Source organism: Pteronotus mesoamericanus, unplaced genomic scaffold (genome assembly GCF_021234165.1).
Source record: "Pteronotus mesoamericanus isolate MK-2021 breed Mesoamerican mustached bat unplaced genomic scaffold, CSHL_Meso_final contig_25, whole genome shotgun sequence".
Taxonomy (NCBI): Eukaryota; Metazoa; Chordata; class Mammalia; order Chiroptera; family Mormoopidae; genus Pteronotus; species Pteronotus mesoamericanus.
Window position 1 is genome coordinate 34,764,211 of NW_026555105.1, and position 14,758 is coordinate 34,778,968.

The 14,758-nt window shown below is 37.8% G+C and overlaps 1 protein-coding gene across 1 annotated transcript in view; it reads left to right on the plus strand.

The window, feature by feature from the left end:
* The window catches only part of MACROD2 (mono-ADP ribosylhydrolase 2), a 2,155,137-nt gene that overhangs the window by 2,107,096 nt on the left and 33,283 nt on the right, over nt 1–14,758 (plus strand). The gene's annotated exons all lie outside the window — the stretch shown is intronic.

The window sequence follows — 14,758 nt, forward strand, 5'->3', positions numbered from 1 at the left end:
TTTGTCTTTCATCAACTGGCTTATTTCACTTAGCTTAATATTCTCTGGTGCCATCCATGTTGTCGCAAAAACATGGAACTTCTTTCTTTCATTTTCTTTTTTTTTTTTTTAGGAGATAATATGTGTTTTAATATTAAATACCGTCAATTAAGCTTTTCTGTGAAATAAGAGGATGTTAGTACTCTTACATGGTCTCTCGTCTCCTCTGTCCTCCCTTCCTTATTTTTTTTTAATTAATTTATTTACTTTTTAAATACATTTGTCTCTGCCTTCCCCCCACCTCTTTCCCTTGCCCCCTCCCACCTTCCCTCCCTCAGCTCTTCCCCTTTGGTTTTGTCCATGAGTCCTTGCTATATGTTCCTTGACTTTCCCCTTCCCTTCCCTTTCCCTGCCCCCCCCCTTCCCTCTTGTCTCTGTTGATTTCTTTTCCTTTCAGTGTTGCTGGTCATATTTTCCTTGCTTCTTTGCATTGTTGGTTAGGTTCCGCTTATAGGTGAGATCATATGGTATTTGTCTTTCGCCCCCTGGCTTATTTCGCTTAGCATGATGCTCTCCAGTTCCATCCATGCTGTCGCAAAGTTTAGTACTTCTTTTTTCTTTCTGCTGCATAGTATTCCATTGTGTATATGTACCATAATTTTTTGATCCAATCATCTACTGATGGGCATTTAGGTTGCTTCCAACACTTGGCTATTGTAAATTGTGCTGCTATGAACATTGGGGTGCATAGGTTCCTTTGTATTGGCGTTTTGGTGTTCTCAGGGTATAGTCCCAGCAGGGGAATGGCTGGATCAAAAGGCAGTTCCATTTTCAGCTTTCTGAGGAAATTCCACACTCATTTTCTTTTTTATCGCACATTGGTTTTATTTTTTTAAATGTCAAAATCCATTATAAAATATTTAAAAATTTAAAGCCATTATAAAGTATCAGCAATTAAAACAAAATGACACTAGCACAGAAATCATCAAGTAAATCAATGAAATAAAATGAGCATTCTAGGAACAAGCATATATATCTAACGATGTAATATATGATTAAATTGATATTTCAAATCAATGGGGAAAATAAAGCTTACTCAACAAATAAAGTACATGGACCACTATTACTTGAAATAAAACAAATATAGAGCCCTATTTCACACATTATACAAAAAATATTTGGGTGAGTTAAAAATCAATATGTAAAATTGAAGGAGTTTTAAGAGAAAATACAAACTAATATTTTTCTTACCCTGAAGTAAAATATTCAAGCCCAAAAGCTAGAAAATAAAATATTGACAATATGACTATATTAAACATTTAAGACTATATATAACTTTCTTTATATAAATACAAAAAAGTGAAAGGACAAGTAATAAAATAAGAAGGTATTTGCAACACATCTAAAAAAGGGTTAAGAGTTTTTTTTTAGGGAAAAAATCTACAGATGTTTAATCAAAAAGTGGATAAAGAATGCCAAATAGTCATTTAAAGCTTTTTAAAAATAATAGAAATAGGCAAGAAATATACAAAAACAGGTTTAGTTTCAAAAACAATAGAGGAACAATTAAAAGAACACATCATTGTCACACTCAGATTAATAAGTATTAAAACTATTGGGAATATCAAGTATTGGTGACTGTGAAAGGAACTGGGTATTGATTCATAGACTCTTTTTCTTCATCTTCTTAAAGCAGTCCCTTTAGCATATCTTGCAATGCTGGTTTGGTGGAGGTGTATTCTTTTAAATTTCTCTTGTCTGGGAAACTCCTCATTGTACCTTCCATTTTAACTGAGAGCCTTGATGGGTATAGCAGTCTTGGTTGCAGGCCCTTGCTTTTCCTTACTTAGAATATTTCTTGTCATTCCCTTCTGGCTTGGAGTTTTTCTGTTGAGGATTCAGCTGCTAGCATTAATGGGGCTCCCTTATATGTTGCTACCTATTTCTCCCTTGCTTCCTTTAGGTTCTCTCTTTGTCTTTGATATTTGTCATTTTAATTATGATGCGTGTTGGAGTAGGCCTCATTGGATTCCTCTTGAATGGGACCCTCTGTGCTTCCTGGACTTGTGTGACTTTTTCTCTCATCCAGTTAGGGAAGTTTTCCAGCATTACTTTTTCAAACAGGTTCTCTATACTTTCCTCATCCACGTCTCCTTCTGGTATCCCTATTATACAGATATTATGTTTCAGGTTGTCCTGCATTTCCCTAAATGCCTCTTCATTTTTTTTGAGTCCTTTCATCTTCTGTATATTTCTGGGACTATTTTCTACCTTGTCATTCAGCTCGCTGATTCAATCCTCTGCTTCATATAGTCTGTTTTTGATTCCTTCTACTGTGCTCTTCAATTCAGAAATTGTATTCTTCATTTCCTCTTGTCTCTTATGGATAGTTTCTATGTCCTTTTTCATGGTGATATAGTTTACAGTAAGTTCCTCATAGTTTCCCTGTAGTTTTTGGTAATTCTCTCTGAGCTCTACTGAGCTCATAGAGCTTCCTTAGAACCGTTGTTTGGAACTCAATATCTGATAGTTTACTTGCCTCTATTTCACTGAGTTCTCTTTCTAGGGATTCCTCCTTTCCCTTCAACTGGGGTGCGTTTCTTTGTCTTCCCATTATTTGTGAGATGACTCTTCTTTGCTTCTTAATTAAATTGACCTGTCTTGATGTCCTGACTTTGTGGTGTGAACTTCTATTGTAGGAGACTGTTGTTTTTACTTTCTGGATCTGCCTCTGATGATGTCAGATGTTGCCCCTGTCTGACTTTAGGCAGTCTGTTCGAGACTTCCTGGAATCTACTGTCTGTTACTGTCTCCTTCAGTTGTTAATCTAGTCAGTCTGCACTCAGCAGGCCCAGCTTAGACACCACAGGGCGGGGCAGAGTCCCTCCTGGAGGTGGGGTTATTGGGTCCTCTCACCGCTGCTGCTGCTCAGGGGATTGGTCTGCCTGAGCCAGATGGGTGCTGTTGTTTGGCATAAGAGTTAGCACCATGATCCTGCCAGCTACTCTCTCTGTTCTCTCCCCGAAGCCTGCATCTCCAGTCTCTCCTCCAGTGTCTCTAGGCCACTTGGCACCTCCTTTAGCCAGGGATTGACTATCTGTGGCTTCCACTCTGTACTCAGCAGTCAGGCTTTAGCACCACTGGGCCAGAGAAGAGTCTCTCCTGGAGATGGGGATATTGTGTCCTCTCAGCTGTTACCACTCAGGGAAGTGATCTGCCTGAGCAAGATGGTTGCTACCTTATAGGGGATGACTCAGTGCCAGGATCCCACCAGCTACTCTCTCAGTTCTCTCCCCAAAGCCTCCTTCCCCAGTCTCACCTCAGGAGTCTCTAACTCACTCTGCCCCTGCCTTTGCCAGAGACCAGGGTAAGCAACTGCAAATAAAAATTTATGTGTTGGCCCTTTAAAAGGCTCTTTGCATCCCCAGCCACCTGTCTCTAGCCAAGAGCAACCCTGCTGCTTTTCACAACTATCTGTTATCTTTGTACTTTCTGGGCTCTGGCGCGGCAGGCTTCTGGTTTAGACCCAACTCTTCTCTGGGGGATCCAACTGGCCATTTCAAAATCCTTCTGGTGCTGCCTTCCATGGGTGCCCTTCCCACCTTCTCAAGTCTCTACCACACTCCTTACCAGTTAGGTTGTGCTAAAACTGATTCTTCTGTTTGACCAAGGTTATAAGGCTCCTCTCTCGCTATTGTTAAGTTGTTTGTTCCAGGTGATTTCTCCACAATTTAGTTGTAATTCCAGATTAGTCCTAGGAGGGGGTCAGTGTGCCTTCATTCACTCCTCCACCATCTTGATTTTCCATGACTAATGCATTTTAAATTGAATAGTTACATGTATATAAACCTGTTTATGCTCAATCACATTTCTAACATAACTTAAATTTTAGCATCATGTTTTCCCCCTATGTTGTCAAGTTGAATTAAATAGGGGAACAATAATGTCATTAATGGTTCTCACATAGAGAAGGATATATTAAAATTTATCTCTGATTATTCCTCTGCTCCAAAGATCATATTTAGGGCTATTATTTACTTAACCTCAAGTTGTTCTAAGGAACATAAGTTTAACAATGAACATTAAACTGAGCTTACTGGCTTCTGTGTTCTGCCTGTTTCTGATGATAGTAAATGTCAGTAATCTCAGACCATTGGTAGATTGTATGCTTACTGGGTCAGTGATGATGTATTGTATTTTGGAAAATAATGTACTAAATATTGCAATGTTGAACAGAGGCTGTGGGCTTCAATGTCACATTTCCAGTTTTGTTCAAAACCAAATAGGATATTATTAGTTCAAGATTTCAGAATAAACATACATGTTCACTTCTATTCCTGCAAAACACACCACTGCGATAATGGTATATAGTCACAAATTTGTAGCAAACCCCAATGGTGAAGGAATCAGGAAAAGGACAATGGATTCCAACAAATCTGTGTACATTGGGAAGCAAATGAAAATATACTGAAGATGAAACAGACTCTAGAATAAACTGTACAAGGCCACCATGCAGGAGGAAGTAGCACTTTCATTTTAGAACCCCAGAGAAGCTCAGGATTGATGTGCAGTAGTGGAGTGAACATACAATTTATTTTTTTTAACTAGGACACTTTTGATAGGAAAAGACAAGACAACCAGTCATTACACTGGGTGAAACAATAACCATAACTTGAGGCTATGCTTAGAAACTAGGACATGTAGTCTGTGGGAGAAATGAAGGTCGAGGCTAAGAAGAGGGGCTAGTTATAGAGGAAAAACTGAAATTCTTTTGGAATAGCCAAAGCAGTCAGCCTCCCCACCATGGCACCTAAGGGAGCAGGGAGCTCAATCCTAAAGGAATCAAGCAAATTAAATGAGGGAAATTAGGGTTGTTTGTGTGAATACTACCACCTAAGATTAACACCCCTCATTCTGGCACTTGAGGACCTAACATTTGTCTCCTTGTAATTTTACCCTAAGGTAAAACCTCTCCATCAACAGATACTCCTCCTTGCAAGGATCCCCAGCCCCATCAGAAATCTTCCTTAAGGGAGGCAGGCAGGGAGACATGCCCATATTCCTATTAAAGGAAACCAGTACCACCCTGAATATGAATGGCAACCTTGAACTGGTAAACATAATAGAAAATCTGAGAAAATAATGAGATATAATAAGAGAAAGACTGAAAAACAGGAATAAAAGAAATAGATGATTTAAGGTAGTAATTTTAAAAGAACTATCACACACACAAAAACAAGAAGAAATCACAATAACTTACAATCTTTTAAATGAAAAAAAATCTTAGCTTCAAAATAAAAATATATAACAAGTAGAAAAATTAGAAAATAAGGAGGGTTTAAAATGTAAAATGAAATTGAAAGAATTAAAAATAAAATAAATATGTGTGCTGAAAGATCAATAAAAAGAAAATATGATAGAAAATAGAAGTCTAATTTTAAAAGTAATTGAAGGAAAGTTCCCAGAGCAGAAAGATGTGACAGAAATGGCCCAAGGAGTATTAATTGTATGAATGACTCACACTGAGAGACATCATCATAAAATTTCAGACTAGAAAACTAGCAATGAAACAATAAAAACGATATTTATAATCAGTAACTGGTTATTAGAACTCAATAGAACATAGATTTCAAAGTTCTAGGAAAAAATGATTTGAACTTGAATACCGTTATCTAATAAAGTCATAGCTAAAATAGATATATTTTAAGGCATATGGAGGCTCAAAATTTTTCTCTAATATGCTCTTTCTCAGGAAATTACTTGAGAAGGCACACCAACAAAGAGTGAGAAAACCAAAGTAGAAAAAAGGAATCCAGTAAACACTGGATTGAACCCAGAAAAAAATACTGTACAAGAATATTTGCTCTAATATGATGCAAACTAAAATGTGGTACCATTGTAATCAGTTTGACTTTGGTGCCATGAACATTCCTTATTGAGTGACTCTAGTGCTATAATGCTGGTTCTGTGGAGAAGATCCATGACCATAGTGCACTTCTTGACACACCTGAAAACAAAATTCATAGTATTTTGTAAGGCGGTCAACCATTTACACTTGTTAAAAATGCAAATGATAGATATGATAATATATACTGAAATGAGGTAGTTATGATAGATGAATTAATTCTATCATATATTTAACCAAAAGAAAAAGAAATTGAATTCAAGCCAACAATTTACCTTTAGGGATTTAATTTCTTTTACGTATATTCTCAGTCTTCCATGTTTTCTTTCATTTCATTGTCCTCTGGCTCCTCCAGCAACGCTCCTTTGCTACCTAACGAGTGAACACCCAGGTGCCATCTAATACCCAAATCGATGGCATGTCCTCTCTAGTCAAATGCAGGATTCTATGATGACACCACCTCTTGACCTCCGTTGGGCCTTCATTGTGACTGCAGCTCCTAGTTTTTTACCCACCCCTAGTGGTTCACCTTGCACTTGTTAGCTACAGGATCAAGGCTCCACATCTCATAACTCTAGGGAAACACTACTGACATTGATGCCCCTTGCAATTGCATCATGTATAGCCTGCTCAGCTTAGGGTTGTTTTGCCGAGGGTTGCTTGCTCCTCACTAGGGTGATCGCCAAAGTCAGCTCACCAGTTGACATCATCAGCCACAGAGGGCATGTTGGGACTTCTTATGACAAGGCATGAAGAGATTCTGGGGAGCTAAACTTAATCACACTGAGACACCATCTTTTCCATGCAGAAAGGTGGAGGGGAAGACCCTCTTAGGATATATGTTCAAAATACCCAAATAAGAAGTACAGCAAAAGTCCCTCCTCAGTTTTTGGTTTTCTCTTCAACCTATCTAAATGTTTCCTCTCTCTGGGTATTTAGCCTTTATCTCATACTTGAAAGGGAATGTCATAAGGGGTAGACTTTCCATTTATTTTTTCTTTATGACCAGCCCTTCCTCTCAACTTTAATTGTAAATGAGAATTACCTGGGGAGATTTTAAAAATCCCAAATCCCAGGCTATATGCCAGGCTGATTATATTAGAGGCTCTTAGAATGGCAACCAGGCATCAGTACTTTTTAAGCTCCATAGGTGATTCTAATGTGTAGCAAAGGTTGAAAACCCTGCTCTACATTTTCCCTCCTGCCTGGGTTGCAGTGGCTTTCCCATTTTCCCATGGCTAAATGGTCATTGGCTACTAGAAAATGTGTTATGTAGGAAAGAGGAATAAAGCATAATCAGAATAATATATTCAATATATTATCCTATTATAGCCTTTATTATAAAGATGTTATTTCTTAGTTATAAGATTTAGAATAAATTATTTTGGTTTGTTATTGTTAGTGAACAGAATATAAATGTTATTCTGGTCCTTGTAAGAGGAAGTGTGTGACAGAAGGCAGGAAGAGTAAAGAGAGCAGGGAAAATGCAACAGGAAAGTTGGAGGACTTGTACATTTTAGGTGCACGAGTTAAAGATTCAAAGCTAACCAATTGAAAAGCTAGGAAATTATTTTAGCTATCAAAATCTTGGGAGAGAGAGGATGACATAAATGATATGTCTCCATGATCATTCTAAGAATCAATAGCCATCATCTAAGAAAAAATAAAGTAGCTTACTTCCATATTATTTAAAAGTAAGAAGGTAACCACCCAGAGAACTAAAAGTAGAAATTGTAGAGGCTGTCTCTTGGAGGGGAACAGGGGGGTGTCTGGGACAAGGACAGGTTCTGTATTTCTAAAGTTTAATTTGTATATACAACTAGCAAATATGACAGATTAAAAAAATAATAAAATCAGGATTCCATACTGCAGTGCATAACAAGGGATTGTTCTGGACACTATTGTAAATCAAGTTCATTGTATTGATGGTAACTTTGGCCCACCACTGTCATAGGCCAAATGCTCACAACAGTGTTATGTACATAGCTGGAAGTTCTCAGATTCTCCATAGCCACATCCTTCAATCATTGTTAGTAATGGCTTATCACAGTTTTGCTGCGTTTATAGTCTTTTAAATTCTCTATACTTTCAGGAGAGATAGAGAGAGAAGGTAATATTTATGGGGAATCCACAGAGTGGCATTCCAGTTTACCACCTCACAGAATCTTTGGACTTTAACTATAAGTAATGGTATTTTGTTAGTGCCAAAAGGTTTTAGCAGATGGTTTTGGTCTGTGTGGCATGTGTCTTTAGATGTTCTGAGAAGTATCTGCTGAGGTAGACCACAGGTAATATGAATAGAGCACTGAATTGAATAGAGGACCTATGATGTCTCGTCCAGGCTGCACCACCTTCAGTTAGTTCTACATTTTCAATTGTGTCACTTAACTTCTGTAATATCTGAAAAATGAGGACATTCCCTGACTCAGTCTCTAATTCCCTTCCAGCCTTAACATTCAACACATCAAACATTGTTTTCTAGAATAGGAAGTGCTACCATTTTTCTCTGGGCAATTTAAGTTTTTCTCCACCACTTCTACTGGGCTTTAAAATATGGGACAGCCTGTTATATAGGTCAGTGAAATGCCTTTTCTTCATATAAACACAATTAAAATTCTAGGTCTATTATTTTTGACTGGATGACCATGAGCAAATGTCTTAACTTCTTCAAACCTCTGTTCCTCACCTGTAAAATAGAGAACTGATGTTGACTTCTTAGAAGGATTTGATGTGTATGTTTTCTAGTTCAAAAACATTCTCAATAAATGTCAGTTTGATATGCTGAAGAAGATGGCATCAATAGCCTAATGCCTGCTCCCTGGATTGAAAGACAGGTTGTCATAAACTCACAAGGAGAAGTCCTGTGTGAATTTGCAGATAACTAGGTCAAATTTTCCATTTTTCTCACTTACAAAGCAGCAAACCTTCTGTTCTCACATAAATCTGTGTGCTGGGGAAAGCCCTGAACACCATCTGAGTTCAACAGAAGCCAAGAAAAATACAGCGGAGTAGAATAAATACCCCCAAGCCATGCTCTTTTCCCATCCCTAACCATTTTTCCTAGCCAAAACATCTGCTGTAGTGTTCAATACACTTGACTTTCTTTGGGACCAGGTCTCCCTTTGGCCAAGCAAGAGCCCTACCCTTACCTCCCAAGGTGGAAATGATCACCATCTGAGGTCTTTGACTTGTGTACCATCTGTCTGTGATGGTGTTAGAGCTCTCTGATAATCCATGTCACCTAGTTCTATATTCTTGTCTTCAGTCTATAGAAATGAGGGGGAAGGCAGAGAGGCAGGAAAGGAGGACTGTATCCCAATGGCAATGATTCATTTACTGGAAGGCATCACTTACTCTTCACAGTTCCCTGTTTTTTGGTGTGGAAGCAAAATTTTTTCAGTCTGAAAGAGGATATTATTTTATTTTTTACCTTATATCTATATGTTGTTGGGCCTTGGAAACTAAGAATGAGGAACCCATTTATATTTTTAGAAACTTGTTTTTATTTTTCAACCATTTGGACACAGACTTCCTTCCTGTGACTCAACTATTAAAATTAAGCAATCAATTTAAATGCAACTGAAATACCATGTTAAGCATACACCAAGCAGAAACATACAACACTTTCCCTAAAAGTAAAATCCTAAAAGGTTTAATATCAATGGGACCCACACAGGATTTTACTATTGTTGTCATCTCTGTAGAAAAATAAAACAGTGATGCTGCAGGGAATTGGAGGAAAGTCCACATCCAATTGATTATTACTGAACTAACTCAGTCTTAATTCAACTCACCTAGTCTTAATTCGTGCTATAGCTCTGTTCATTCACTTTAAGCAAAAAGAGCTCTATGCTGAGTGAACTCATTAAAAAATTTATGAGTGAAAATCAAATGTTGAAAGCTTATTTTTCCATACAAATTTCATAATTACTTTGTTGTGTTCTGCAATAGCTTCTTTTATTGGAAGTAAGCTAAATTTAGGCCATTTTTACAATTAGTCTTCATTACCAACATATCTCCATATCCTCACTTATGAATCCTCTTAGCACTTAAAATTTCCATTTCTGTATGCTTTTTGTTTCCTTTTGCATTTCTTTTTAATTTTTAAATCATATTTATTCTATTAGAGTTGTCTCAATTTTTCCCCCTTTACCGTCCTCCACCCATCCTATATCCACTCTTGCTCCCACAGTCAATTCCCATCTGTTGTCCATGTCCATATATGTTCTTTGTCTAGCACCTTCCCCTTCTTTCCACCATTGTCCTCTTTCCCCATCCCCTCTGGTCCCTTGCAGTCTGCTCCATGTTTCCATGCCTGTGGTTTATTTTGTTCATTAGTTTATTTTATTGAATACAGTATACTTATAGGTGAAATCACATGGGATTTGTCTTTCATCAACTGGCTTATTTCACTTAGCTTAATATTCTCTAGTTCCATCCATGTTGTTGCAAAAGGTAGGAGTTCCATCCCTTCCTTCCTTCTTTCCTTTCTTTCTTTCTTTCTAAATTAGATAGATTTTATTTATTTTTTAAATGGCAAAGTTAATTATAAAATATTAAAAAATGTGAAACCATTATAAAGTCTCAGAAATTAAAACAACATGACACAAGTATAGATCATCAAGTAGATCAATGAAATAAAATGAGCATTCTAGGAACAAACATATATATCTGCCTAACAATGTAATATATGATTAAGTTGATATTTCAAATCAATGGGGAAAATAAGGCTTATTCAACAAATAAGGTGCATGGACCACTATGTTGAAATAAAACAAATATAGAGCCCTATTTCACACATTATACAAGAAATATTCAGGTGAGTTAAAAATCAATATGCAAAATTGAAGGAGTTTTAGGAGAAAATACAAACTAATATTTTTCTTCTGTGAAGTAAAATATTCAAACCCAGAAGTTATAAAGTAAAATATTGACAATATGACTTTATTAAACATTTAAGACTACAGTAATACACATATTAAAAAAGTGAAAGGACAAGTAATAGAATAGGAAAGTATTTGCAATACATCTAAAAAAGGGTTAATGGTCTGTTTTGGGGGGGATTTTGCGGGGGGGGGGGAATTCTACAAACATTTTATCAAAAAATAGATATAGAATACCAAACAGTCATTTAAGGCTTTTTAAAAATAATAGAAATAAGCAAGAAATATACAAAAACAATGTTAGTTTCAACAAATAATAAAGGAACAATTAAAAGAACACCTCATTGTCACATTCAGATTAATACGTATTAAAAAATATTGGTAATATCAAATATTGGTGACTGTGAAAGGAACTGGGTTTCATAGACTCTTTTTCTTCATCTTCTTAAAGCAGTCCCTTTAGCATATTTTGCAATGATGGTTTGGTGGAGGTGCATTCTTTTAGCCTTCTTTTGTCTGGGAAACTCCTTATTTTGCCTTCCATTTTCACTGAGAGCCTTGCTGGGTTGAGGAGTCTTGGTTGCAGGCTTTTGCTTTTCATTACTTGGAATATTTCTTGCCATTCCCTTCTGGCTTGTAGTGTTTCTGTTGAGAAATCAGCTGCTAGCCATATCAGGGCTCCCTTATATGTTACTACCTGTTTCTCCTTTGCTTCTTTTAGGATTCTCTGTTTGTCTTTGATATTTGCCATTTTAATGATGATGTATCTTGGAATGGGCCTCACTGGATTTGTCTTGAATGGTACCATCAGTGCTTCCTGGACTTGTGTGACTTTTTCTCTCATCCAGTTAGGGAAGTTTTCCAGCATTACTTTTTCAAACAGGTTCTCTATACCTCCCTCCTCTTCTTCACCTTCTGGTATCCCCATTATACAGAGATTATTACGTTTCAGGTTGTCCTGAATTTCTCTAAATGCCTCTTCATTCTTTTTGAGTCTTTTTTCATTTTCTTCTCTTTCTGGGAGCTTTTTTCTACCTTGTCCTCCAGCTCACTGATTCCATCCTCTGCTTCATCTAGCCTGCTTTTGATTCCTTCTATTGTGTTCTTCAATTTGGAAATCGTATTCTTCATTTCCTCTTGTCTCTTATGGATAGTTTCTATGTCCTTTTTCATGCTGATATAATTTGCAGTAAGTTCCTCATATTTTCCCTGTAGTTTTTGGTAATTCTCTCTGAGCTCTACTGAGCTCATTGAGCTTACTTATAACTGTTGTTTGGATCTCAATATCTGATAGTTTACTTGCCTCTATTTCACTGAGTTCTCTTTCTGGGGATTCCTCCTTTCCCTTCGACTGGGGCGCGTTTCTTTGTCTTCCCATTATTTGTGAGACTTTCCTTTTTTGCTTCTGCTTCTTAATTAAATTGACCTGTCTTGATTTCCTGACTTTGTGGTATGAACTTCTATGGTAGAAGACTGCTGTTTTTTCTTTCTGGATCTGCCTCTGATGATGTCAGATGTCGTCCCTGTCTGACCTTAGGCAGTCTGTTTGAGACTTCCAGGAATCTACTGTTTGTGGCTGTCTCCTTCAGCTATTAATGTAGTCACTCTGCACTAAGCAGGCCACCTTAGACAGCTCAGGGTGGGGTGGAGTCCCTCCTGGAGGTGGGGTTATTGAGTCCTCTCATGCTGCTGCCATTTGGGGGAGGAGTCTTCACTGGGATCCCACTGGCTACTCTCTCTGTTCTCTCCCTAAAACCTCCATCCCCAGTGTCTCCTCAAGTGTCTCCAGACCTCTCTGTGCCCCTTTAGCCAGGAATCTACCGTCTGTGGCTGCCACTCTGCACTCAGCAGGCAACTTAGAGAGCACAAAGAAGGGTGGAATCCCACCTGGGGGCAGGGCTATTGGGTCCTCTGAGGCTGCTGCTGCTCAGGGGGAGTGGTCTCTGCCTAAGTAAGATGGGTGCTCCTTCATGAGGGATGAGTCAGCACCGAGATCCCGCTGGCTACTCTCTCAGTTCTCTCCCCAAAGCCTCTTTTACCCATCTCTCCTTAGGTGTCTCTAGCCCACTCTGCCTCCCCCTTTGCCAGGGACCAGGGTAAGTGGCTGCAAATGATAATTTATATGTTGGCCCTTTAAACAGTTCTTTGTGTCTCCAGATGCCTGTCTCTGACACAGAGCAATCCTGATGCTTTTCACAGCTGGCTGTTATCTGTGTACTTCCTGGGCTCTGGTGCTGTGGGCTAGAGATCCTGGTGCTGTGGTTTGTACCCTTCTCTTTTCAGGGGGATCCAACTGGCCATTGCAATATTCCTCTGGTGCTGCTGCCCCTGGGTGCCCTGCCCACCTTCTCGAGTCTCTACTGCACTCTTTACCAGTTAGGTTGCGCTAAAGCTGATTTTTCTGTCTCCCAGGTTACAAGGCTCCTGTCTCGTTATTGTTCAGCTGTTTGTTCCAGGTGATTTCTCCACAATTTAGTTGTAATTCCAGGTTGGTCCTGGAAGGAGGTCAGTGTGACTTCCACTCACTCCTCCGCCATCTTGATTATCACATTTTTTATTTTCTATGTCCTCACCCAAGGGTATACTTACTGATTTTTTTAAGAGAAAGAGGAAGGGGGAGACACACACACACACACACACACACACCAATTTGAGAGAGAAACATCAATCCATTCCCTTGCCTATAGGCCCTGACTAGAGATCAAAACTTCATCCTAGATATGTGCCCTGACCAGGGATGGAACCTGCAGCCTTTTGGTGTATAGGACAACACTCCAACCAACTGAGCCACCTAGCCAGGTTCCCTGCCACCTCTTTTGAATTTATTTTTTTTAATTTTTAAAGACTTTATTGATTTATTTTTAGAAGTGAAGGAAGGGAGAAAGAGAGGGAGAGAAACATCAATGTGTGGCTGCTCTCATGTGCCCCTACTGGGGACCTGGCCCACAACTCAGGCATGTGCCCTGACAGGGAATTGAACAAGTGACCTCTTGCTTTGCAGGCTAGTACTCAATCCACTGAGCCACACCAGCCAGGGCTGCATTTATTTATAAATGCATTTTATTTTTATTGTTCTTATTATATAGTTAGTTTTTTTTTTTTATAAAATTAATCATATTATTGAATCTGAGTGCCAAAACTATTTTTGGAAACTTACAGATATTTTTATTTTTTTTCTTTGGAATATTGTATGTACATTTTGTCCATTTTTCTAACCAAATATTCATCTTTTTATCTTATTGATTTATGAGTCTTTTATATATCATGCCTATTGATTTTTAATCTTTAGTTCAGAGGTGGAAGGGAACTTCAAGATTATCCTGATCTACCCATTTGTTATGAAAATTCAGAAATTGAGATGAGATGACTTTTCCATTGTTTCATAAGAAGTTAATGGACAATCAGGACTGCAAGCATAGCTTCTTGGGTCTTTATCTAGAGATTTCCCTCCCAAACACTAGCCTCTTTGCCTCCACCTTTCTCACTTTCCTCTTAAATTAAGCATTATCTGGCTACTTGATTTGATTCAAAGAACAATAAGTTAGTTCCCTACTTCAATAAATTGATCGCTAATAGCTGCTGACGCCCAAATATTTTTTCGTTATTACAAAATTTGCATTTTATTTACATAATGTTTTATGAAGTAGATTTTATATACTTGAGACTGAAAATTGAAACTGTTTTTCCCACAAAATACTTGCCAAATTATCACATTCTTAGTTTTTTCACAATATAGTAACATTAGATTATTTTTATAAAATTAAATGTCAACTTAAACCTAATTATTAGCACTTACAAATTAGTAAATTTTTTAATAATCTTATGCAACCAAATGCACATAACACCAGTGAAATTGAAACTCATGTGAACCTTGCTGGAGAAAATTAAACATTCTAGTATGTTTACTTTTTATTCATACTGTGTGTGGTTACTATCAAACAGTCTTCAGCAACCAGAAGTTTTATCATTTCTATTTGATTTTTTTTCCCCC